Raw genomic sequence first — 27,566 nt, 5'->3', positions numbered from 1 at the left:
CCCGACCTCCAGACTCTTCCCAAGCCGCCGGAAAACACTGCGTCCCCCGCGAGCCCAGCGGGAACACTGAGGGGTCACTGTGTTTATTTCCCACGACTCAGTCCCTCCGTCTAAAGATAAATTAGCCAGAAAACTAAGCAGGCATATCCCAATTCCAATTCAAACAAACATGTTAGTATACGTGTCGCCTTTTAAGAAGCAGAAATTATATACCTTCCAAATGCATTGTAGGCATATTTCCAAAATATTGAATATATATCTAATGAAGACAACTGCAGGACTGCGAGCCAGTAATTACAGCCTGCTGTTTGGTGAAAATACAGGCAAATTGGATAACAGCATACACAGAACAACTCCAGACACCGCGGCGGTTCAGCTGGCGACAGTCTGCGAATGCGCTGCCTGCAATCCCGCGGGCACCCTGGATCCCCGAAGCTGAGACTCCACCGAAGGGACAGCGCAGCGTCCACTGGAGAGGCTGAGGTTGCCCCACAGCCAGTGGCCGACGCCAACTCTGCAGAGGAAGAGGCCGCAGAGGGCAGAAGTGGAAGTGAAGACGCTGCTGGTGGAGGTAGAGGCGGGTGCCTGGGGCTGCCTGTGTCCCACGTAACTCATCACAGTGGCCAGGCTCCGTGCCATCCTGGGAGGCCAGAATAAAAGGAAGGACGGCTATAAGGAAGGAGGAGGAGGCATAGAGGGAATTCCCAGAAGCAAACAGGCACTTGGAAAACCTTCAGGAGAAAGGAAAGAAACAGGAGGACGTGGATCCCAGGGGTGACGGGGCTGCCACCAAAGCCACCACCAACCCAGGCCAGAGAGCAGTGACCAGAGAAGGGCATTTCTGTGACCAGTACTTGGTGGGGAAGTGAGGAGCCAGACGGGGTTCCCCACCCAGCAGCGAAACCACAAGTCCGCGAGCCACACCTAAGTGCTGCGGGGGGTCCACACACAGGCACTGCCACCGAGCAGGTGACAGGATGAGCCTCAAGTCAAGCCCACTGCCACAGGTGCACTCACACTCTGGAGTCCTAGACCCGAGCTCTGAGAGATTTCAGAGTTTGCAGTGTGGATACTGATATCATTGGCCAAGTGGGGAAAGTAAAGGTGGCAACTTTTTATTATGAGACTGGATATCAGAAAAACGTCCTCTCTTCACAGTAAGAGAAAAGAGTCACACACGTTTCAAAAGCCGGTTATGTGCAGATGATCAGACAGTCACAGATATTCTGTGGTTAGGCAAAAAGCCAGGCTCCGAACAGCACCCCCACATCCTCCCCACCTTCCCACAGGGGCTCCCAACACCCCCACATCCTCCCCACCTTCCCACAGGGGCTCCCAACACCCCCACATCCTCCCCACCTTCCCACAGGGGCCCCCAACACCCCCACATCCTCCCCACCTTCCCACAGGGGCCCCCGACACCCCCACATCCTCCCCACCTTCCCACAGGGGCCCCCGACACCCCCACATCCTCCCCACCTTCCCACAGGGGCCCCCGACACCCCCACATCCTCCCCACCTTCCCACAGGGGCCCCCGACACCCCCACATCCTCCCCACCTTCCCACAGGGGCCCCCGACACCCCCACATCCTCCCCACCTTCCCACAGGGGCCCCCGACACCCCCACGTCCTCCCCACCTTCCCACAGGGGCCCCCGACACCCCCACGTCCTCCCCACCTTCCCAAAGGGGCCCCCGACACCCCCACGTCCTCCCCACCTTCCCACAGGGGCCCCCGACACCCCCACGTCCTCCCCACCTTCCCACAGGGGCCCCCGACACCCCCACGTCCTCTCCACCTTCGCACAGGACCCCCCGACACCCCCACATCCTCCCCACCTTCCCACAGGGCCCCCCGACACCCCCACGTCCTCCCCACCTTCCCAAAGGGCCCCCCCACACCCCTACGTCCTCCCCACCTTCCCACAGGGGCCCCCAACACCCCCACGTCCTCCCCACCTTCCCACAGGGGCCCCCAACACCCCCACATCCTCCTCACCTTCCCACAGGGGACCCTAATACCCCTACATCCCTCCTCACCTTCCCACAGGGGCCCCCAACACCCCCACATCCTCCTCACCTTCCCACAGGGGCCCCTAATACCCCCACATCCCTCCTCACCTTCCCACAAGGGCCCCCGACACCCCCACGTCCTCCCCACCTTCCCACAAGGGCCCCAGGCACCCCCACATCCTCCCCACCTTCCCACAGGGGCCCCCGACACCCCCACGTCCTCCCCACCTTCCCACAAGGGCCCCAGGCACCCCCACATCCTCCCCACCTTCCCACAGGGGCCCCCGACACCCCCACGTCCTCCCCACCTTCCCACAGGGGCCCCCGACACCCCCACGTCCTCCCCACCTTCCCACAAGGGCCCCAGACACCCCTACGTCCTCCCACCTTCCCACAAGGGCCCCAGGCACCCCCACATCCTCCCCACCTTCCCACAGGGCCCCAGGCACCCCCACATCCTCCCCACCTTCCCACAAGGGCCCCAGGCACCCCCACGTCCTCCCCACCTTCCCACAAGGGCCCCCGACACCCCCCACGTCCTCCCCACCTTCCCACAGGGGCCCCCGACACCCCCACGTCCTCCCCACCTTCCCACAGGGCCCCCGACACCCCCACGTCCTCCCCACCTTCCCACAGGGGCCCCCGACACCTCCACGTGCTCCCCACAGGAATCCGTGTTCAAAGCTGTTTCCTGCGGAACTGGGCACCTGCTTCAGCTTCCAGCACAGTGAGCGTGGAGGGAAGAGGCTCCCTCAGGTGCTCTGCCCCATCCTGGGGGGTGGGCGGAAGCTGGTGAGGGAAACCCTCCCCCTTCCCCTTCCAGTCTCCCCAGGGAGACGGATGCAAGCATGTGACAGCGGCCCTTCAAGGACCCTAACCCCAGAAGACATTGCCGGGGCAGTCGCTGAGCTGAGGCTGCAATAGAGGTTCAGCCAGGATGCCCCTTCCGGATGCAGCTCTGCAGGGAGGAGAGTCTGGTAAAAAGAGGGTCCCAGGAATGCCCCGTGACAGCCTCTGGGTGAGGAGCTTCTCCCTCCAGCAGGGGTGTCCAAGGGAGAGAATGCATTTATGGGTTCTTACTTTCTGCTTCTGGTTGAGCCAGTAAAGCCCCTTCCTCATCCCTCTTCCTCTTATTACTAGAGACAGAAACGAAAAACCATGGCTTCAAGCTGCTAAAAGCCTAAAACAAGACGAAACAGAAAGACAACAACAAAATAGGGCAGGTCGGATGACCTTGCACGGAGAGGCAGAGATCGCCTCGTCTGAAGAAGAAGAAGCCCGTCTCCACCACTATTCCTTCCTCAAGCAGGCGGGCATGTCGGAAAATGCTGCGTCAATTTCTACAACCTGTGACGGGGGATCCAACCCCGACCATATCCGAAGAATCCACACTTATGAACTAAAACTGCCCGTGGTCAGCTCAAGGATCAATGCTGGACACCGGCCTGGAAGGAAGCCGCGGCTTCAGAACGGGGAGGACCCTGGCGGTCACGCCTGCTCTGTGCCGTGAGGGAAGCAGCTGCTTTACAGGAGTTCATTACATCAAACTGTCTGTGTTGTTGGTTTGCTAAGCTCCGCACCGAGAATTGTTCATGAACATCCTTCAGATCCACTAGAGCAGGCTCCGGTCAGTCAGTCGCTTTCACTCGCAGAGACGTTTCCCGACACCTAACTGGAGTATTTAGCACCCAAGATGCTTTGTTGAAAGTGAATCTAGTTTTCAGATTGAATGGTTCTTACGTCTCTCGCAAACCCGTGACTCATTCAAAAGATCAACCCTCGTTCTCACCATGAACATGGACTGAACGCTTCCTCCTGTGTCTGAAGTTCACTTCGGCGATTTCAGTACGTTCTCCCTCACTCAGAGGCCGCTCCTTCATCTTAACTGTGTCCCAGAGACACGCTCAGAAGAACGTGGAGTGGACAAAGAAACGGGGCCGAATCGGATGGAGTGAAGGGAAGGGAACAGAGGCGGGGCCTGCCCAGAGGAGGCTGTGCCAGCGAGACCACGAAGGCGTAATTCAGGCAGGACTGAGGGTGAAGACATCAGAGGTGAAGCGTCCAGGAGCAACGTCGCCGTGAACACAGAGGCACCACTGTGCCAGGACGCCTGGGGCTGGGGTTCCGTGACCCCACACAGATACTCCTGCTTTTACGGGGGGCGACAGCGCAAGAGGGCTACTGTAAGCTGTGACTTCCAAGACCATAACAATTCCTGACAACACTTCGAACTAAAGACGTCATCTCTTTCCGCAACTTACGCTTACACCAAAAAGTATCCGAAACAGGCCTCAATCAATTTAGGGGTTTGTTTTGCCAAAGTTAAAACTGTGGCCTGTGACGTGGCTCCAGGAGGTCCTGAGAACATGTTCCCAAGGTGGCTGGGGCACAGCTTGATTTGACATGTTTTAGGAAGACAGAAGCGACAGGCAAAGACCTAAACCAACACATGGAAGGTGGCGTTGGTCCGGCCCGAGAAGGTGCAGCATCTCCAAGCAGGGGGTGGTGGGGCCTCCAGGCCACACGTGGACACCAAGATTTCCTGACTGGCGACTGGTTGAAAAGGTGAAACTCGGCACGAAGAGTTGAAGTCAGCGCGAAGTTAAGGAGCTCGTGGAAGCCACGCTTCCTCCACGCAGACACGCAGAAGGCTCCTCCAGGTAGCTTCGGAGAGTACCAGAGCTTAAAAGGGTCCAGACTCTCCAGAAAAGAGCTGGAGAGGGAAGGTGATTCTCTGTAGAATGCAGATTTCCCCCACAAGAGGCAGTGTGAGGGGCCATTTCAAAAGATGTCAATGAAATGTATTTGGAGGTGAGATAATGTCTCTCAGGGTCTGCTATCTGCCACGCGAGGGTACACTAGATTCAGGTGGAAAACTGGTCTCTTGTTGGTACGAAGAGTCTGTTTTGCCCGTCTCAGGTCTGTTTAATGTCACTGCTGGTCCAAAGGAAGGAGAGTGGGATGAGGCCTGTCCGAGTCCCTCTTCCCATCAGAGCCTGAACTCGCCTTTCCCGTTTCCTTGGGGTCCCCGTGGCCAAGAGGCAGGTCCATTCCGTTGGTTGGGGGCTTAGAATTTTGTTTTCAGTTTACAACGTAATAGCTGTTGTTATAACGTGTGCCTGGGATTTGCTATAATCAGGCGTGGTGAGACATGCAGGCATAGAAATCCTCACGAAGATAGATCTTTATACTCAACTCCCCAGACACAGGCACTCAGCCACCACGCAGGGCTGCTCCAGGATGCACTTTTCTGCGTGTGTCAAATGCTTTTTGAAATTATAGGCATAAAATGGAGCGAACTGAAGAATGGCTTTATTCTTTGCCCCTAAGAAGTTACCAGAAAAGGATGGGTCACTGCCACCGCCTGCCTCACTCAGAGCCCAGGAGCCGCACACGGCGAGGAAGGCCTGCGCGCCTGGCACACACACGACTGAGTGCCCCGGCCTCCACGCCACTCCTGGAGGGCTGCCCGTCATACTGTGGGCATTTGTAAAGAGACACTTTTTGCTTGTGATGTTTTACGTTTTATGATCTTTATTCCATGGAACTTAGCTGAGCATAACTGGGTTTGGAGGTCACGACTTTACAGCAATGGAATTGTACCGCAAGGACACAGGAGTTAAGGGGAAGAACAACGAACCACTCCCGCACATTTCCGGCCTGTGTCACACCCAAGACACCCCGTCCTTAGCTAACTTTCATCTTCAGGTGAGGAAAATGATGGAGCAGCATCCTGAAGGAGTTTATCGTGGTCTCCTCTGAACCCCGGCTGGGACTGAAGACACCTCCTGCCAGCGAGCGTTTGTTCCATCAGGCGCACGGCAGTCTCGGAGGCCCACAGAGACAGTTCTCACAAAGGCCTGGCCGTCAGCTGTCTTTCCAACAGCGGCCTGTCAGGTCACAGCTCATACTCTCAGAAACCGCTTCTCAGCTTCAGAGACCCATTTCCTAATCTCAGCGTCAGGCATCAGGAATGATGCAGAAACGCCAGTCCCGCAGTACAGATCCCAACCTCTCTGCGACAGGAGGCCAGCAGGACCCGGCCCAGAAGCCCACCCCGAGCTGGGCAGAGGAGGAGAAGGGCGTTGGGAGGTCTGCGGTTAGCTGCCCTGTGAAGGTTTCCCACACACTTAAAACACACATACACTTCATAAGCACGAGTCTCCATGATCGTAGTGAAAATGCCTCGATAACAGGGACTGTTTCCTGTTGCTTTCTATCTTCTATCACGGTCACGAACTCAAACAGCTGCTGCCAGCTTAGCCAAAATGTCCCTGGGGAGGCCCCACCCCTGCGGCAGGTTCACCGTGCAACCTGGCCACGCAGGTGCATCTCAAGGCTTTTCTAAAAGCACAGCTAGAATGAGCCACAACGTTCCAGCCGGGGCCACACCTGCTGACAAGTGGCCGACTTAAGGTGTGCAATGGTGAGGGTGTAGCATCCCCCTTATCCTCAGGGGTACCTCCAAGACCTGCAGGGATTCCTGACACAGATAGTACCTAACCCCATGTTCACGATGGGGTACCTCCAAGACCCCAGGGGATTCCTGAAACCAAGAGAGTACCAAACCCTATGTACACGATGTTTTCCCTATGAACACACACCCCTGATAAAGTTTAATTTATAATTTAGGCACAGTAAGAGATTAGCAATAACTAATAACAAAATAGAACAATTATAATAATATGCTGTCCCCAGTTTCACATACAGAACATTCCATCTGACTGGAGATCTTGGCAACCTGAGTGTACCGTTTTCTTTTTCCTTATTAAGTCGAGAACTTTCACTTTTAACCTAAAGGAGCACCTTCCCGCTTCTCTTATGTGTACCCGCCTCGCCAGGCTCACTGCTCTTGTGCTTTGGGGCCATGATGAAGTCAAATGAGGGTTCCTTGAACACAAGCACCGCGACCCCTGGACGGTGGATCTGACAACCGAGAGGCCATAAGGGGGCGGGGAGCGTCCGCAGCCTGGAGACGCTGGACGAAGGGAGGGTTCAGTCCAGGTGGGACCGAGCGGGCAGCGCCAGATTTCACCATGCTCCGCAGAAGGGTGCACAAGTTAAAACTTGGGAATTGTTTATTTCTGCAATTTTCCTGTTAACACTTTCATACCTCAGTTACCTCGAGTAACTGAAATCACAGAAAGGGAAACTGTGGCGAAGGGGTCGTCATCCCCACTCCACCTCCCAACAACATTGAAAAAGACCTGTGGGCTGAAGGAATAAGGAAAGCATCATTACAATTACCTTTGATCCTTCCGGGCCACTGTGTTTTAAATCTCAGTTTGATTATCAAACGCAGATCAAAGCAATAAATATTTATTGGCAGAACTGTTAACAACTGCGCTGGTAACTATATTTACATAATACAGTGTAACTATATTTACGCCAACATGACCTGGTGCGTGGGAAGTCCTTCCAGCCTCGAGCAAGAAGAGGGGAACAGGACCAGCTTATGAACGCACACTGAATGTCCGTGTGAACTAGCTGAAAAAAATTAGGCAGTTTGTTTATACTGAGATCAAATCTTTTTTAAAAAGAACATTAAAAGAACAACTTAATAAACCAACCTAAATCATGTGGATATCATTTGAGCACGTTTCTATCTGGTATGTCACCAGGAACTCGTCTTCCAGAGTCCTCAGCCGAGCGGGCGATGCTAAACTTACTGGGGGCCTCTGGATGCGTCTCTGCCACCCACCCTGGACTCGGCGGGGGCCCTATACACACAGCACCAGGACGCAGCAGCCTCTGGACTCGGCACCAGGACACAGCAGCCTCTGGACTCGGCGGGCCCTATACACACAGCACCCAGGACGCAGCAGCCTCTGGTTAGGATCTACGGGATGAAGGGAAGCATGAAACTCACAGTGAGGTGCCCCCTCCTCAACTGTACTTCTATGAATTTTGAATAATTAGAGAAAAACAAGAAAAGTCACTTTTATTCCCACTTTCTGGACTGCTTACATGAAGACTGAGAAATGAAAAGACTCATATTTTGCTTTTAAAATGTTAAAAGGAATCCGGTTTGGGGATGACACACGACTCTTCAACACAGTCAAGTCTTTCTATTTATCCTCCTTTAAGCCTCAAGCTGCATCTGCCACCCTAACGCATATTGACAGACGGCTTCCTGTGGTTCCTATCCAGTTAATGATGACAGGAATTAGCTCAGCATATCGACTGGACAAGGTTGTGTTTTCCGTTGTAGACACTTTTTTTTTTTTTAAGTGAAAAGCAACTCACATGAAAAATGCATAACTTGTTACCAAGAAGGGCACAATAGTTCTCCAAGCAAATAACCTACCCAGGGGCATTTACAAAACTTCACGTGATTATCTGGTTATCTGGTTATAAAATGTTTATAACATTTTGTAAACAGAAGAATTTGCCATTCTGTCTCCTTGGCAAAATAGGAAAAAATAAAATTTTTCTATTAAAAAAATTAAGTTTACAAAACAGGCACTGAAAACCTTCCAGATCATCCTAGAAACATCCTTTACACAGTGAGCAGAAGATAAAGAGTACCAACTTCCAATTTCTGCATCAATAAATGAAAGTACATTTGCCAAGCCCTTCACGGTGATAGAGAAGTTTTATTGGTGTATAAGTTCAATGAACTGTTAACGTAAAACTGAAAAGTCATCGTCACAGCTGACTGAATTTCTTTGTTACATCGCTCAGGTTAAAAATGTGTCCACACATTGTTGTTGAAAGAGCACGCAGGTTAGGAAGTCTTCAGAGCGGGATCTTGGGAGCAACCCCCACCGTCAGGACAGTCCAAAGTCTCCGGACCCTGCCAAGCGTGTTCTGGGTGGCTGGACCAAGACTGCTCCCAGGTGAGAGCCTCTGCTTCAGAGTGAGACAGATCCAGGTTTAAACCCCAGCACGCAACAGGGAAAACCTCTCCAGAGCGCTGCAGGATGTGGCCGCATCCACCTAGAGTTGCCCCCAGCTCCCACAGCCTCCTCCTGCTCTAAGCCCATCCTTTGCTGCAGGCACCAGTGTTTCTGCAGCAAATCCTCAGCTCTGTCTGAGCCCTCGCCCAGCATAAGAGGGGAACACCACGTGGGGAACGGATGAATTTCTATATCCTGCACACGCTGCTGTTTTTACAAGAGAAGCATTTGATGTTGTGTTTACCCACGGAAGTGACAAAACATAAATGTCACTCAACTTTTTATTAAATGAATTGGTTCAATGATTTTCAATCTTAACTGAAAATGTAACGTACAAAATGAAGACTACAAAACTGTACATTCCAAAGCCAATTTTTTGGATGACGGCTGTTTCTGAGTCAGTTTGCATTTATGAAGAGCACACACCCCATGGTAATGAACCGTTCTGAGATAATATAACTGTGTATGAAAATTGAAAAATGCTTCACAAGTGTTAGTTACTGGAGTGTTTGATTTAAGTGCAAGAGGAGCTAGCAAGATGGATTTAAGAAATGTGGGCCGGGCACAGTGGCTCACGCCTCTAATCCCAGCACTTTGGGAAGCTGAGACGGGTGGATCACGAGGTCAGGAGATCAAGACCATCCTGGCTAACACGACGAACCCCGTCTCTACTAAAAATACAAAAAAATTAGCCAGGGGTGGTGGCAGTAGTAGTCCAGCTACTTGGGAGGCTGAGCCAGGAGAATGGCGTGAACCTGGGAGGTGGAGCTTGCAGTGAGCCGAGATCGCACCACGGCACTCCAGCCTAGGGACAGAGCAAGACTCCGTCTCAAAAAAAAAAAAAAAAAAAAAAAAAAAAAAAAGTGAAGTGTTTACTGACACATTCTTCTTACTTCAAATGTCTTTAGTGGCCGGGCGCAGTGGCTCACGCCTATAATCCCAGCATTTTGGGAGGCAGGGGTGGGTGGATCACCTGAGGTCAGAAGTTCAAGATCAGCCTGGCCAACATGGTGAAACCCTGTCTCTACTAAAAATACAAAAATTAGTCAGACATGGTGGCAGGCACCTGTAATCCCAGCTAGTTGGGAGGCTGAGGCAGGAGAATTGCTTGAACCTGGGAAGTGGAGCTTGCAATGAGCCGAGATCGTGCCACTGCACTCCAGCCTGGTGACAGAGCAAGACTCCGTCTCAAAAACAACAACAAAAATGTCTTTAGTGTAAAAACAAAGGCTGAGACTTGGATGGAACCTGAGTAGCATGTGTCCTGCACTCATGCATGTGGCATGGACTCCCTGGAAGCTTCTGGAAGTTCAGAAACAGCTCTCTGGGAACCCCACCACACTGGCCCCTGGCTCCCCTGACATGGTGTGCAGACGTGCAGCCACTCACCCTCGCCAGAACCTTGCCTTCCTGCCGCACACACACGATCCTCGAAAGACAGACTGCGGCGAAACACACAGCAAGGCAATCGGGAAGAAAGACGTTTTGAGTAGGTGTTTTTAAAGACTTTTGTTTTTAATACAACTTAATTGTTTATATAATTTAATGTTTAACAGTGTCTCCTGAGATTCCTGAACACTGAACAACTGGCCTGCTGGTCCATGCCCCCTTGCCCTTCCCTCGTGGGGTGAGACGAGGAGGCCAGCCTGGGAAGGGAATGGGCGTCCTGTCCACCTCCGTGACGGGACCTCTCGCTTTTCCTGATTCAAATCAGTTCTCCTCTGCAAGGCTCTAAAAATAATAGCCCCGTTGTGGAAACACCAAGTAAAATGTGAAAAAATAGAGAAGCTAGTCTTGACCTGAACAGACCTTGCAGTTTTCGCAAATACCTGTGACAGTAATTAACACAGACATAAGAGGAAGTCATGATGACAGTAAGAGACTCGGAAAACAAGTGGATTAAACACATTGCCTTCTAGAAAAAGCTGCGTGAAATGGGTTTGGAATTTCTGTTTACTCGAAAGATGAAAGCTTCCTATGTTTGTTCACCACTGGAGAGAACACAAGAGCCAGAAAAACAGCACGTCTTTGTTTTGCCATGAGCACAGCTCTGTTCCCGGACTCTCGCCCCTGCTTTCTGTCACAGGCGGCCGTTCTTGTAGGGTGGACTCCCTAAATCCACGAGCTTGGATAGCTCCACTTCAGATCGTGGCAGCAGTAACTTTCTATGTTTTGCCTAAATAAAAAGCACTTAGTATGCTATCTCATGCACAGTAGGTGCTCACATCGATGTGGAATAAATCCACATAAACCTAATTCTTAAAAGATGATCATTTTGTAAACGATGTAACTGGTATGTAACAATTTCAACTAGCAAATTACTAGATGTAGTTGATGTGTTGGGAGCAGGCCCCACCCTGGGAGCAGGCCCCCCATCAACTGCCACAAGCTGCTCTGACTGCCGTGGAAATCATCCGACACCACACAGGCTGCCCTGGGGTGCAGAGGGCCGTGCCCCAGAAGAAAGGCAAAGAGGCGTCTGGGAAGCTTGGTCACCAGACGAGAAGCACCTCTGACACCGTCCAGCCTCTCCAGGTGAGGCCCACCTGAACTCAACCGCCGCCAGCCGATCTGAAATCGTGTCTGCTGTTTTTCATGCCATCCCCTACCTGCCCTGCCATCCGCTAGACTCTGGGAGGTAAGGTCTGGTGACAGGGACCCTGTTGCCAAGAGAGTGCCCCAGTGAGTGGTCAGGTTCAACAGGCACACACGCTCTGGGCAGAAGGCAGATGCAGGGGCAGGGGCCTCTCCGGGACTGGGCGGGGACCCTGATCCTAAAGCCCAACACGCAGGTGAGAGAGGTGGCCTGCGGGGTCTAGAGAGAAAGAACTGCCAGGAAAAACACTTGCCCCTTTCCTGAAGGCACCGCAACGATGGACATGACCCTTAGTTATTTGGGGTCAGAGGTCGATTTGCACAGCCAGCCAGAATCATAGGCCCTGCCTGTACTCTGTTTCATAGGCTAAATTTTATTTAATTTGTATTTTGGTTTTGGCTTTGTAGTTTAATGTTGTAAGGATATCATTATAATCAACATATGTCAACACCAAGGTTTCTAAGAAATTTATGCTGCTCTAAGTAATGCTTCCATGACAGGAAATGGTTCTGGGAGCCGCTCTGAGTGAGGCTTCCATGACAGGAAATGGTTCTGGGAGCCGCTCTGAGTAATGTTTCCATGACTGGAAATGGTTCTGGGAGCCGCTCTGAGTAATGTTTCCATGACTGGAAATGGTTCTGGGAGCTGCTGTGAGTGATGATCCGTGATTAGAGATGGTTCTAGGAGCTGCTCTGAGTGATGCTTCCATAACTGGAGATGGTTCTGGGAGCTGCTGTGAGTGATGATCCGTGATTGGAGATGGTTCTGGGAGCCGCTCTGAGTGATGCTTCCGTGATTGGAGATGATTCTGGGAGCTGCTCTGATTGGTGTTTCTGTGATTGGAAATGGTTCTAGGAGCTGCTGCGAGTGACGATCCGTGACTGGAAATGGTTCTGGGAGCCGCTTTGAGTGATGCTTCCGTGATTAGAGATGGTTCTAGGAGCCGCTTTGAGTGATGATCCGTGATTGGAGATGGTTCTGGGAGCCGCTCTGAGTGATGCTTCCGTGATTGGAGATGATTCTGGGAGCTGCTCTGATTGGTGTTTCTGTGATTGGAAATGGTTCTAGGAGCTGCTGCGAGTGACGATCCGTGACTGGAAATGGTTCTGGGAGCCGCTTTGAGTGATGCTTCCGTGATTGGAGATGGTTCTAGGAGCCACTGTGAGTGATGATCCGTGATTGGAGATGGTTCTAGGAGCTGCTGCGAGTGACAATCCGTGACTGGAAATGGTTCTGGGAGCCACTGTGAGTGATGATCCGTGATTGGAGATGGCTCTAGGAGCCACTGTGAGTGATGATCCGTGATTGGAGATGGTTCTAGGAGCTGCTGCGAGTGACGATCCGTGACTGGAAATGGTTCTGGGAGCCGCTTTGAGTGATGCTTCCGTGATTGGAGATGGTTCTAGGAGCCACTGTGAGTGATGATCCGTGACTGGAGATGGTTCTAGGAGCTGCTGTGAGTGATGATCCGTGATTGGAAATGGTTCTGGGAGCCGCTCTGATTGGTGTTTCCGTAACTGGAAATGGTTCTAGGAGCTGTTACTGACAATTACCAGGCTCTGGACAATGCACATGACCAATGGCCTTGAAGGCAGGATCCATAGCTTGTCCATTTTTAAATCCCTTGCCCCTGGTGGAGTTCAGTGAGTGAGGTCTCTGGCACAAAGCTTGACACACACAGATGCTCAGTTGCTGTTTTCTGAATGAATACATACATGCCTGGCCTGCCGCCTTGGTGGAGGCAAATTAACGCTTTAGCTATACTGGACAATGTTCCCAGGATGGAAGTGGAATATTTGCAAGCTTTGGGGTTTGAAGGCAGGCATCAACTCTAGGTTTACATGAGGGGTGTTCATGAGTGACGTCAACATCACACCACAGCCAGGCAACGTGTGTCCCTGGGCAGCGGGTTCAGGTCGACAGTCACATCTGAGCCTCACGTGAACCCTGCAGGTATTCACCTGTTTTGCTGACAAGGAAGTTGAGAAAAGAGTCCATGGAGACAAGCCAACGACCTTTATTATCATAAACTAACTATATAACGTCTGCAGCCTTACACATGAGGGATGGTTCTGGTCACCTCCAGGCACTCACATGGGGGTGTCTGACGTAGAACCCACGGCAGCCGCACACACGGACAGTCCACCCGTTTCTAGCCCAGCTTTAAAACCAACAACAAAATCCAAAACGGTGACAGCCTGGCTGCCATTTCTGAATGCCTGGGAGGCGGCCAGAAGTGGCAAATGCCAACCTTGGCCACAGCCCTGCAGGGAAGGTGCTTCTTGTGTCCGTTTTACAGGCAAGAAACGGAGGCTCTGAGAGGACCTGGAGGGACCCCATAAGCAGTTCGGGGCCATCCTCTGGCAAGCGCCACGTGGATGACGCTACAAGGGGCGCCGATGAGAAGCGGAAAACCGGTCTCTTGGTGTAGAAAGACTGTCCAAGCTGGACAGAGTTCCAGGATCTGAAGAGAGGGTGGGGCTGTGCAATGGACAGCAGAAGAAGCGAAAACTAGTGACCTCTGACCTGTGAAGTGGGGGCCCACAGACCAGCCCCCAGTCCGCGTGCAGCCTGCAGCCTGTCTGTGCAGTCCGTCAATTGAGAATGCTTTTACATCCTTAAATGGTTGAAAAAAATCAAAAGAAAAGTAACTGTCTGGGGATACGTGAAAATGATCGGAAAGTACAATTTCCTCGTCCTCAGTCGCCTTTCATGGGCCCACAGTGGCCCTCCGAGCCATGGACTGACAACGGCTGCCCTGGCTACCAGGGCACAGCTGGCACTGCAGAGGCCAAAAAGCCCAGGTCCTCGCCATCCAGCCCTCGGCAGGAGCTCTGCACCCACCTTGGAGCAGGTCAGGCACACACGCTGGGGAGGGGCACCTAGGAGGGCTGGGGAAGCCCTTGGGGGGCCGGGCCAGCCTTCCCGGGGCTCCATGGACAGGTGGTGGATTGTGGATCACGGACAGGACTCCCGAGCAGGCTTGCAGGGTGGAGCCCTCCCACCCCCGCATTTGTGACACGCCCCTTGGCGGCCAGATGCCCTGCAGCGTGAGACATTCCCGCCAATGAGACCCACGGGCTTTGGAGGCAATGGGCCCACCTGTGAGTGGAGTACAGAGCGTGGGGGAACAGCTTCCCAGGAGTCTGGGGCTCGACCTCTCCAAGAGGCCCTGAAGGTGGCCTGAGAGCCCCGCTCTGGAAGTTCTGCCTCTCGGGGGGCAGCGTGGAGCACAGTGGCTGCAATGAGCCCCGCCTGGCTCTAAGCACCACTTCCCACACATGCAGCTTTGGCAGGTGCATTAGCCCAGCTCTCAGTTTCCACGGTGGGAGAGCACGGCTGTGGGGTGGCGCCTGCCTCACAGGGCCGCTGGGAGGGATGCCTGGGTTACAGTGAACGTGAGGAGCAGGCTCATAGACCCCACACATGGCGAGCGTTATCCCAGGGGCATGCAGAGGTGGGACTGGAGACCGAGTTTCCAAAGACCAAGTATCAGCCAACGCACTGAAGGGCAGATGACAGAGGTGAACGGTCCCACCAGTGAGAACCCGGCCCTGTTATTCCAGGGCCTTCTCTGCCTTCTGTGAGAAAACGACTTTCCCAGACCCCAGCGCGGGCCTTTCTCACATCTCAGCAGCAGGGACCACGGCTCCAACAGCATCGCAGGATGAAGGCCCCAGGCGCTGAAGAGGGTGAAGCCAGACCCCGCCTCCATCCCGAAACACCGGGGACCACAGTGAAAGTGCCACGCCTGGGATGCTGCCTGGCCAAAGGCTTTGATCGGCCCCTGCCAGGCGTGTGGCAGAACCGGCTTCAGAGGCAGCTGTGCCCACATCATGAGCTCTAATGATGCCCCGGGAAGAACACAGACGGCTTCTTTCTCTAATTCCTCAGCATGTTTTTAAATTTAAGTAACTCTACATTGGATTTTGGAAAAAGCGCTTCTAACATAAGCCTGTTTGACTGCAGTTAAATAATTTATAGGTCTCTTGGCTTGTGAATCATTGTCTCCATTACCCTTTTTTATGTGACTCACATCATTGCTCCATTATTATTAATAATAAATATATCAAGCATCAGGCACACAAAAATATCAAGAATAAAGAAATATATAAAGAGCTCCTCATACTGATAAAAAAAAAGATATAACCCAAATGAAACACGGGCAACAGATATAAACAAGCTGTTCTTTTTTAAAAAAGAGAAAAGAACGGCAAATGGACTTAAACACATAAAAAGATTCTCAACCTGCCTGTTAGCAGGACAAACACAAGATAAACCACAATGGGACGCGGCGTCTCGTCCAGCAGCGGGAGGAAGGCCCAGAAGCTGGGCAGCGCAGGCCGCCGGCAAGGTAAGTAGAGAACAGACACCCTCCTACAGCACTGACCGGCAAACTGCAAACGCACCCCTCCTCTCAGAAATCTCCCTTCTCCAAAGCGATCCCAAAGCCGTCCTCGCAGAAATATAACTGATGTACTCACAAGGCGTCTGCAGCACTATTTATAAAAGCAGAAGACTGGAGACCAGCTGTCCATAATGGGGGCGGCCGGGGGGTCCACAGGAGAACATCACGCAGCTGTGCAGACACACGCACGCCGTCCACATAACACACAGGTACGAAGGGGTTGTGAGGCAGAGTAAGAGAAAAAAGTACGTGCCGGGGTAACCGTAAGCCACCGTATATGTCATTGAGAACACTGGGTTATTTACCCTGGGCCTGATGTCACTGACTTCTACCTCCTGCCCCAAGATGTAGAGTGAAAGATGAAAACACGGCCTGTTAACTCATCTGTGGGCAGGATGTGAAGACCATGTAGCACATGTGATGAAATACACAGCCAGTCCTTCCACAAACTCCGAAGGACACGGCTCCTTTGGCGGAAGCCACTCCTAGGTGGGTGCATCCTGGCTGACATTCCTGGAAATTCCCGATGCTACACTGACAACAACTACATTCTCTGTAGCAATTTTAGGATGGCAAGCAAGGACATTGTGGTTATCGGTGATGGAAAGTAAATTCTTGGCATTCTACTGCTACTCCAGGCTATTAAACTACATTACGGTATTTTTTTTTTTGTAGAAATGTGTGGTTCGTTCCATTGAGAGGGCAATTAAGTTTGTATGGTCAGAACATCTCTGAGTAAAATCCCTCATTAATTTTCTCACATAGAAATACACAACCCGTCAGATGGAGGCGTATTCAGTGCTGAAGACGATGGCAGGAGGCTGGGGGTGGCGACACAGAGAGGAGCCCCCATCACTCACAGCCCACTCTGCACAGGGGTGCCCACCAGGCACAGGGGTGCCCACTCCACACAGGGGCACCCACTAGGCACAGGGGTGCCCGCTCCACACAGGGATGCCCGCTCCACACAGGGTGCCCACCAGGCACAGGGGTGCCCGCTCCACACAGGGCACCTGCCAGGCACAAGGTGCCCGCTGGGAGGATTCTCCTGAGCTGTACTCCCCACCCCCGGGAACCCAGGAGGCTTCGGTAAGGTCGTGGCGTGTCACTCCTGTGCTCAAACACGTCCTCGCAGGAGGCCTCCCTGACTGCAGCACAGAAAACAGCTGCGCTCCTCCTGGCCCCCTGAGCCCCCCTATCCTGCCTCATTTTCTTCTCCATGCACATCCCCACCTGACACGGCCGCCATTACTACTGTGGCTTCTCTGCTGCCAGACTTCCCCCCACCTTGGAATGAGGCAGACCGTTTCTGACATAATCAGACACAGGGTTTACAGTAAGAGGCCCTAAGAAAGGAAACATCCTAAATTTCCTAACAAATGAATGACCAATACTAGACCAATTCCTGAAAGGCTTCTACCTGTGGAAAGGGAAGTGGTCCCTTAAAAGCATGTGGCACTCCAGGGGTCAGGAAGAGATGAACGATTTGGCCACATCATTATTTACAAAGATGCAATGACATATATATTTGTGTATTGACACACACATGTACGCACACAAACACATACGTGTGTGTATGTGTATACCATAATGTCAAAAGACAAATGAAAATTTGGGAGGCCAGGCACAGTGGCTGACGCTTGTAGTCCCAGCACTCTGAGGCGGGAGAATCACTGGAACCAGGCCGCAGTGAGGTGTGATCACAGCACTGCACTCCAGCCTGGGTGACAGAGTAAGACCCTGTCTCCAAAAAAGGTGGGGGGATTATCTGCACTATACATATAAGTCAAAGGGCCAATGTCTGGGTTTTTTTTTTTTTTTTTTTTTTTTGAGATGGAGCCTCACTGTCACTCAGGCCGGAGTACAGTGGTGCGATCTCGGCTCACTGCAACCTACACTTTCCGGGTTCAAGTGATTCTCACGCCTCAGCCTCCCTAGTAGCTGGGATTACAGGTGCACGTCGCCACATCCAGCTAATTTTTGTATTTTTAGTAGAGATGGGGTTTCACCATGTTGGCCAGGCTGGTCTCAAATTCCTGGCCTGAAATAATCCAGCCGACTCAGCCTCCCAAAATGCTGGGAATACCGGTGTGAGCCACACTGTACCCAGCGAGGGCTAATTTTTTTAATATAAGAAGAGTTCTCACAAATGAAGAGAAAAAAACGAACAGTCCAATAAACAAATGGCAGGGTACATTCGCAGGCTGCTCATGGAAGAAAAACATACTGTGGCAATTTAGCAGTAAACGAACAATCCCAAGACACGTGCCCTTCAACACAGCAGCTCCACCTCTACAAACGTCCACGGAAGGACGCAAAGGCGCGCTCATACTGGTGTTCATTTTGCTGGGAAAGGAACAGCCCTGGTCACAACAGTGAGAAAAGGGCCGTCCCACAGGCAGCGGAGAGACCCTGCGGCCCCACGCCAAGGTTCAACTCCTCCACAATGGGCAACTGTCTACGTGTTATGCCTCGATTCCCATCTGTAAAGTGGGAATAACAGTAATGCCATCGTACCGCATGACATTACACGATGAAGTTAGAATGGCTCAGAATTAATTGCTCTATAAATGTTCGATGAAGGAGAGGATAATGATAAATAAAAATACCATGATGGCGGCGGTTACAATAACAATTGTAAAAGGCCAGGGGAAGCAAGGGAACCCACAAGAGGTTGGAAGTCATCTCTCCCAAACAGGCAGCTTCCACTTCCACCCTTGCCCGAACTTAAAGGAGGCCTTGTCATGCTCCCAGAAGAAAACCGAGTGCACAAAACACCAGTGAGCAAGTGGACTGGAAGACTGAGAAATTCACGAGGCTGAAGGGGGATTCAAGCCCACATCCTTCAGCACGTGTGTCCCCATGTGGGAGGATGGAGACTCTCCTTCCCTTTCTCTCCCTAACACAGTATCCACCTTCCTAGGAATCAACGTTCCCAGCTTTCTCTGATTAATATCTAGGTTCAGTACTTTCCCCAAAGTCTTTTCTTCTTTTTCGACTTCTGTAAATCTCCTTTGGTTATTTTTATCTGTAGGACTTTTAATACTCAACAAGATGCAACTTTTTGTAAAAAATTCCTTCAGCCTTTGACCAACGCTAGGAATATGTTTGAGAATGTAGTTAATTCAGGAAAGTCATTTGATAGTGAAAGACCTTTAAAATAAAAGTTAGAATGCTACAAAATAAAAGTTTGCCTTATTCTTTTAAGTGTGGCATCAGAAATAGAAGGCTGGGGCCAGGGATGACAAATTTCGGCTCTCTCCACTTGGCTGCTGCTTGAGTTTGGCACAGAGCCTGGTGGCTTAGGGAGCTGGACCGGATGCACTGGGCAGAGGTGGAGGCACACCCGTGGCCCATGGCATCCACCAGAGCAGAGGGCCTCACGCTGTGGCATGCCAGGGAGGCCGCTGGGGACGTTGCGGCCACCGGCCCTGGGGCCCCAGCAGGGCCAGACTCTGTAGGTCACTCCAGCTGTGGGCACCCTGATGCCCGGCCCGCTTGTGACCCAGTGCATGTGTGCTCCGTGATGTGGAAGAGGTGAGGCACACGGCCACAAAGGGCAGCAGTGACTGTCTTTAACAAACGCGAGTGTTAAGGACACCGGCATGACCTCGAAGCTCCTCCAGTAGTTAGAGTCGACCACATACTGAAATTTTAATGGGCAACTATTGAAGATATTGATCTACAAGCACCATTTTCTGCTTGATAATATGGTTTTAAAACATTTTTTACATTATCTCTGTAGCTGGCTAGCAAAAAACACAATTGCTTATTTCGGATTACCAGGAAGAAGCACAAATGACTATAACGTAAAAATTGCATTCAGGCCGGGCGTGGTGGCTCACACCTGTCATCCCAGCGCTTTTGGAGGCTGAGGCAAATCGATCACATGAGTCCAGGAGTTTGAGACCAGCCTGGGTGACACAGCAGAACCCTGTCTCTACAAAAAATACAAAAATTGGCTGGGCGTGGTGGCGCATACCTTCAGTCTCAGCTACTCTGGAGGCTGAGATAGGAGGATTGCTTGAGCCCAGGAGGCAGAGGCTGCAGTAAGCTGAGATCGTGCTATTGCTCTCCAGCCTGCACAACAGAGCAAGACCCCATCTCAATAAAAAGAAATGAAAGAAATGCATTCATATTTATGATCATTTCTCAGAATAAATATGTCTACTACACAGTCATCAAAGTTAGAAGGTAATAAAGACCCATCTTGATTTGAGAGTCCCATAAATGCCTTCTAGCTTCTATCTATAAATACAGGTTGAGTAGCCCTTACCCAAAATGCTTGGGACAGATGTGCTTTGGATTTTGGAATATTTGCATATGTATAATGAGACACCTTGGAATGAGACCCAAATCTAAACACAAAATTCATTTGTGTTTCACACACATCTCACACACATAGCCTGATGGTAATTTTATACAATATTTTAAATAATTTTAGGCATGAAAATTCGTGTCAACAGCTTATGAATGGAATTTTCCACTTGTGGCATCATGCTGGTGCTTGAAAAGTTTCAGATTTTGCAGCATTTTGGATTTGGGATTTTGGGATGACGGATGCTCAAATTCATCCCATCCCTTCAATTTTGCCTTACCCTTTCTGCATACAATCCTGTGTTCCTTTGTTTTATTTTGTTTGTTGAGACGGAGTCTTACTCTGTCCCTCAGGCTGGAGTACAACGGCGTGATCTTGGAACACTGCAACCTCCGCCTCCCAGGTTCGAGCAATTCTCCTGCCTCAGCCTCCTGAGTAGCTGGGATTACAGGTGTGCACCACAATGCCTGGCTAATTTTTGTATTTTTAGTAGAGATGGGGTGTCCTCATGTTGGCCAGGCTGGTCTTGAACTCCTGACCTCCAGTGATCTGCCTGCCTCAGCCTCCCAAAGTGCAGGGATTATAGGCATGAGCCACCGCACCAGGCCTTGTGTTACTTTTTGTAATTTGCTAAAGAGCTACAGTAGGACTATTGAATGTGCACACAATGCACTCTCTATGTCTTTGAAACACTGCCAAAAACACTATTTTGCCTTTGCAGTTTCTTGGCACACTGGCTGAAGACGTGTTGCCCACACACCGAGGGAGGTCCTTACCGTGGACACCGAGCTCCGGGAGGCTGCGGTGGCGGCAGCTGAGTCTGCAGGTGGAGAGGAGCAGGGACTGTTTTGCCTCCACCTCCTTCAAAACCTACTTTTCTTCCCAGCAAGAATCCCTTCCCTTATGCTCTCGAATCCACCCTGGCCTGAGGCTGCGCCTGAGCACCACATCCTGACACCATTTGATTGCGAGATATCTGCACGTTCACAAGTGCAGCGCTCATCTCATCTCCTCACACAGTCGATCCCTCAGAGCAGACGGGCGATCCCCACCACCTTCTGAACACTCTGCATGTTACAGCTCCTACTCAGCATCTCGGTCAGACCTGGGGTCGCTCTACCTGTTCCACACCTAGACCACAGGTTTTCACCCCGGCCACACATCAGTACCACTTAGGAAGTTGGAAAAAAAAATATACCAGTGCAAGCCAATGACAGAAAAAACATTAATTACCCGATTTTAAAATAGGCAAAGAACCTGAATAGACATTTGTAGCGAGAAGGTGTACAAATGTCTAATAAGGAGATGAAAACTGCTCCATATCACTAGTCATGAGAAATGCAGATTAAAACCACAATGAGGCCAGCGCAGTAGCTCACAGCTGTAATCCCAGCACTCTGGGAGGCCAACGTAGGAGGATCACTTGAGTTCAAGACCAGCCTGAGCAACCTAATGAGACCCTGCCTCTCCAAAAAAAGTTGTCTTTTTTTTTAATTAGCCAGGCATGGTGGTGCATGCCTGTGATCCCAGCTACTGGGGAGACTGAGGTGGGAGGATCACTTGAGCCCAGGAGGTCGAAGCTGCAGTGAGCTGTGATCATGCCACTGCACTCCAGCCTGGGTAACAGAGCGAGACGCAGTCTCTAAAAGACAACAACAACAAAACCCCACCATGAGATACCACTTACACAGAGCAGGATGGCTGCTACCAAAAAACTAGACAGTGCCAAGTGCCGGTGAGGACATGGAGAACTGGAACCCCAGCTATCCGGTGAGGACGTGGGGAACTGGAACCCTGTGCACTGCTGGTGCGAGTGTGAAATGACATGGCTGCTATGGAGACAGCAGAGAGGTTCCTCAGAGAATTAAACACAGGTATGACCCAGCACGGGATCCTGCAGTCCCGCCTCTGGGTGCGCATCCAGAAGAAAAGAACTCAGTATGTGGAAGAGACCTCAGCACACGATCACTGCTGCAGCATTCACAACAGCCTACGGGGGACGCCCAAGAGTCCATCTGCAGGTGAATGGACAAAAAAAACCGTGTATACACACAACAGAAAGTGATTCCACCACAGAAAGACAAGACACGGATGAGTCCACTGAAATGACATATCTAAAGTGGTCAAAATCACAGAGAAAGCAGAACGGTGGTCACCAGGGCCTGGGGGAGGGGAGGTGGGGATGCCCAGTTTAACGGCACAGAGGCTGAGCATTGCAAGACGAAGAATTTCTAGAGTTCTGCTGCCTGACAATGTGGAAGTGCTCAATACTGCTGAACTCAACACTTAACACGGCTGTGATGGTCAGGTCCATGCCATGCTTTTTTTTACAGTTCAAAACTTTAGAAAATTACTTAAAACAGAACAATACCAAGCCTGGGTCCTGCCTCTCTGAGCTCCTAACCTTTTTGTTTTATGCTTCTCGATGATCCTGTTGCTTTTTTGGCCTTCCTCACTCATTCTCATATGATTCTAATATTAAGGTGTGAGTAGGAACATCTACAAATTATAAACTAAAATTTAAAACTGTCGCTGATTAGGGGATGTACATTTATTGTGCATCCTTTTATTCTCTTCATATTAGGGTACACAGTAAGTGCTTAGCACTCATTAAACATTCACATTATTATCAATTGAATAAAAGAATGAATGATTATTTGGGTGGTAATAATACTCTAAATGTACTTTAAAACACTGGGATAAAATTTTAAATAGCTACATTCTAATTCTAATTATGGGCTGGGCATGGTGACTCACCCCTGTAATCCCAGCACTTTGGGAGACCAAGGTGGGAGGACCATCAGAGGTCAAGAGTTCAAGATCAACCTAGCCAACACGGTGAAACCCCGTCTCTACCAAAAATACAAAAATTAGCCAGGCGTGGTAGCAGGTGCCTGTAATCCCAGCTACTTGAGAGGCTGTGGCAGGAGAATTGCTTGAACCCGGGAGGTGGAGGTTGCAGTAAGCCGAGATGGCACAACTGCACTCCAGCCTCGGCAACAGAGTAAGACTCGGTCTCAAATAATAGTAATAGTTATTATTACTATGCTACTAACTTATCTCAGAACTAGTAAGTCTTAGCTATCCAGTGCCCAATTACCCCATCAGTAAAATCCTCACATTTACTGATCAATTACTATGTGCCACGTACTATTTTAAGACTCCCAGATGTATGATCACATTTAAAACTCACCATCGTTTGAAATGGATATTCCTGTTATTTTCATTTGCCGGTTGAAGAAATTGAGGCTGGAGAGCTCACATATCTTACGTGAAGTAGGGAAGGGATTTGAACTGGAGTTGGCTAACCAGTGGTTTCACTTGGGACACACTTGGAACACTGTTCAGAGCACTCTGCGCTTTACACACCAGCAGGGTGACTAAGAGTTGACCAGGAGGGAAGGTGTGGAGGGTGCACTTTCCTGGCAAAAGTAAAACACCTCCACAGCACTGAGAGCTGACTGCAGGCCCAGGAGCCCGGGAGGCGCAGCGGCTCACCTGCGAGGGCAGGTGGTGAGTAGAGGGCTGGGGAGGGAGGCACCAGCAGCTATCAGCTTTCACAGGAGAAGCTGCCGGGGAGAGTCATCAAATGTCATCAAATGTGGAGATTAGGAGGCTCTCCATGTCTGAGATGGACTGGACAGAAATAAGCATCCCTGAAATCTCCACCCAGAGAAATCCATCAACACACAGAACACTGCACTCAATCACACCCTCCCAGACCGTCCCGAGCCAGATGCTGGGAGGACAGAGAAATCCATCAACACACATTAACACACAGAACACTGCACTCAATCACACCCTCCCAGACCGTCCCAAGCCAGGTGCTGGGAGGACAGCGACACTCTCCTGCCTTCTTGTTTTAACTTTCTTGACCACAGACAAACGCGCGAAGAGGAAGCCTTCCTTACTTGAAAGAGGCAAGTGGCCACCACCGCAGCCGGAGACCCAGCTCTGCCGTCACAGTATTATGACTAAAATGACCACGTCCACACCAGCAGGAAATATTCTCACCTGAAAACTGGCTTAACCTGTAACTTGCACTGTTGGTTCAATCAAAACCAAATACTTTACAAATGCACGACTCCCCTTTTTCCTTCAGACCTGGTTAGAGTTCTTGGCAAACTCCCCAAATTCAAAATGAAGCTCTGGATGGTGGATGGGTCTATACTCCATTCCAGGGAGGGACACGCTGAGACCACAGAAAATAAACAACCAATCCTCTTTTCCTGAAGCTGTATAGGTGAACTTAGGCCCACTGTGTTACAGTCCTAAGCTCAAAGGAACCTACATCTGCCTCAGCCATCAACTCTAGAAAGAACCTACAACACCTGCCTATGCCGTCAATGCTAGCAGGAACCTACAACATTTGCACGGGTCATCACGCTGTAGCAGGAACCTGCAACATCTGCCTAATAACCACACCCTTAAAAACCTCCCTCAGCCCATTCTATTTTCCAGCAATGCTACTGAATAGAGCCACATTTTTTCACGACGGTGAAAATACACAGTTCCCACCCATGTGGCAGACATCTCACAAAACACATGCGCTCATCACAGGGAGTAAGCAGACCAAGGATGAGGGCACTGGAACAACTGTCTGCCAGGCTGAATCTTCCCCAGAGAAGCCACAGCAGGCTACTGACTTCGCCTCTCCATAGAACCCTCTGCACAGGTGAGGTCTGCCGGCCCATGTGCTGTCCTACCCTGTGCTACTGACGCTAAAAACCTAACTGGATTCACGGGGTGAGTTCTGTTTATCAGACCTCTAGGAAATTCTTGAGTGACCTCCTCTCCCCTGCCCGTGTACACAGTAAGTAAAAACAGGTGTCTATCTGCAGAAAGTCTCGCTACACAGTAAGGACCGGAAAAACAGGTATCTATCTGCAGAAAGTCTCGCCATCGTCAGGGGTCAGAATGGAAAACGTTCTTTCGGACCTTCAGTTTGAGCACATGTGTCTGAGTCCCCTGAGATTCAGCCGCACTGCAGGGACGCACGGGGCGAAGGCACAGGGCGAAGGCACAGGGCGAAGGCTGGCCATCACATGCGGGGGATACCATCTAAGTGAAACAAAATGGAGCAGGCTGAGAGCGCCTCAGGAAGCCGATGTTACACTCCACGGGTAGCTGGCATAGGTGGTAGCTTCGCAGAATTATCCTAAGTGGCATCATTTTTACACAGTTGAGCAAATTCTCAGGTTTTTCCTTTTCTCACTTTTGGTCGTCCAGTGCCTGCAATTAATGCTAATGTCAAGTTTACTCGAATATCCAGACTACGAAATCAGACAGCACCTATCCTAAGTCCCCCCACACACGATGTGATACCGCGTGCTCACACCCCAGTCTCCCGCAGAGACCAGCGCCTGCGGGTGCTCCTCCGTGGGGCCCACGTGCTGAGCAGCACGGATGCTAGTGACTCAGGTACAACTCGACATGGGAGGCGACAGCACAGCACCCCCTTCCACAGGAGGCATCCCCCCCCGACCCCCGAGGGTTCCAACGCTGTTTCCCATGCAACATCAGGCCAGGTAACAGCCATCTCTAAATGAGCCTGCACTTATTTTAAAAACTTCTTTTCAACCTGACACCATCTAGATCAGGAATTAGTGCTCCCGTTTGCCTTCAGGGTGGCTGCTCCCTGCGTACAATGCGTTCACCACCCCACGCCACCCACGCTCAGGACACGTGAGAAAAGCACACTGTGGGGAGGGGGAGCACTTCCCTGTGGGGGAAGGGGAGTATGCCTCTGTGGGGGAGCACTCTTCTGTGGGGAGGGGGAGCACTTCTCTGTGGGGGGAGCACTCTTCTATGGGGAAGGGGAGCACTCTAGGGGAGGGAAGCAATCTTTGGGGGAAGGGAAGTACACTTCCACAGGGAGGGGAGCACTCTATGGGGAACAGGACTTCACCTTTTCTCCCCTGGGCCCAGAATAGTCACTGTGAGGCTCAAAATACCTGGTAAAACATTAAAGTCCCTGATGCACAGAGGCAGATGGAAAACAGTCCAGAGAGAGCCACAAACAAAAACAGCATCCACTGAACATGGGCAGAGAGAGAGGCGGCCTGGCTGGAACAAAGGACTAAGGGGCATGGGGCCCCAGGTCTCCCTGCAGCCCACCTGTCCCAGATCAGCACAGGGACGGAGTCTCTAGCCCACAGTGAGGCTACAGCCTGCCCCAGTTGGCTGGTGCCTCCACCTTCCACCACTGGTGTGACAGGCAGCCTGGAGCAGACCAGGCCAGGGAAATGGTGCTGGACCAGTGTTCTCTGCCCTCCACCATGACAGGGGCCCCCAGAGAGTTCACCTGCCCCACAGCCCCACAGGGACCGGGCCACCTTTTCCACCCCCAGTGTGGCTGCCCAACCCTCCTGACTAGAGCTCCCTGTCCCTCACCTCCCCAGTCCCCACCCTCCCAAAAAAACATAAAGCTCTGTAGGAACACAGACACAGCAAACGGAGCACTTCCACCCACACCTTAAATCTCTTTGTGGCTTTCGTTGGCTTTATATTAGAAATATAAAGTACTAGAAACACTGACCTAAACAAGCAAACAAAGCCCATGTAAGTGATTCAAACCCGTGCCATGCCTTCCTTCTTTGGTTCTCAACCACAAAAATTCTGAAAACGCACTATTTTAAAATGCTCCCAAATCCATTTTTGATGAGTGAAATTCTGCCCTGAATAACGCTGAGCACAGCATGACGTGAGCAGCGGAAGTGGGTGGGTCAACGACACAGGAGCGTGATGGCGAGCACCTTCCGCAACAAAATGGCTGGATCTTTCCTGCACAGCCAGAGCTCCCCAGGCTTCCAAAAGCTTCTCTGGATGTTACACAACAGGAAGTCCTCCCTTGGGATCTGTGGGGAGGAGGAGACCAGTGGCGACAGTGCAACCCAGTTACAGTGAAAACCGAGCTCCCTGGGCAGCACGCCTTGTCTGCTGAGATCTACAAAGCCCTCTCTTCTCCGTGCAAGCCTTTTTCTGGAGCCCTGGGCTATGTTGCATTTTAAAAGCTCCTTCTAAAAGGTTATCAGATGCCATCATCACTTGAAGAGTAAAATGTTCCTACCTTGGCTTTGTGGCTATTTCTGCCAAAGGCCAGACATAACTTAAGAAAGATTCAGGCTGGGACAGTGGCTCATGCCTGGAATCCCAGCACTTTGGGAGGCTGAAGTGGGTGGGTCACCTGAGGTCAGGAGTTCAAGACCAGCCTGGCTAACATGGTGAAACCCCATCTCTACTAAAAATACAAAATTAGCCAGCTGTGGTGGCACATGCCTGTAATCCCAGCTACTCAGGAGGCTGAGGCAGGAGAATCACTTGAACCTGGCA

The 27,566-nt window shown here is 51.2% G+C and overlaps 1 protein-coding gene and 1 long non-coding RNA gene across 15 annotated transcripts in view; one reads left to right on the top strand and one right to left on the bottom strand.

The window, feature by feature from the left end:
* The window catches only part of ATP11A (ATPase phospholipid transporting 11A), a 187,573-nt gene that overhangs the window by 106,118 nt on the left and 53,889 nt on the right, over positions 1–27,566 (bottom strand). Inside the window, exon 1 of one of the 14 annotated variants that reach the window (XM_074021485.1) lies at positions 15,993–16,347. The exons of the other annotated variants lie outside the window; for them this stretch is intronic. The gene's annotated coding sequence lies outside the window, so the exon portion shown is untranslated. Of the gene's footprint in view, positions 1–15,992; positions 16,348–27,566 lie in introns of those variants that run through there. 14 annotated transcript variants of the gene reach the window in all.
* Positions 10,985–22,888, top strand: LOC141408920 (uncharacterized). The gene is made up of 2 exons (XR_012426608.1): positions 10,985–11,550; positions 20,956–22,888. It is a non-coding gene; the product is annotated as an uncharacterized lncRNA (long non-coding RNA).

This window comes from Macaca fascicularis, chromosome 17 (genome assembly GCF_037993035.2).
Source record: "Macaca fascicularis isolate 582-1 chromosome 17, T2T-MFA8v1.1".
In the NCBI taxonomy this organism is placed as follows: domain Eukaryota; kingdom Metazoa; phylum Chordata; class Mammalia; order Primates; family Cercopithecidae; genus Macaca; species Macaca fascicularis.
This window is presented reverse-complemented; position numbering and strand designations above follow the sequence as displayed.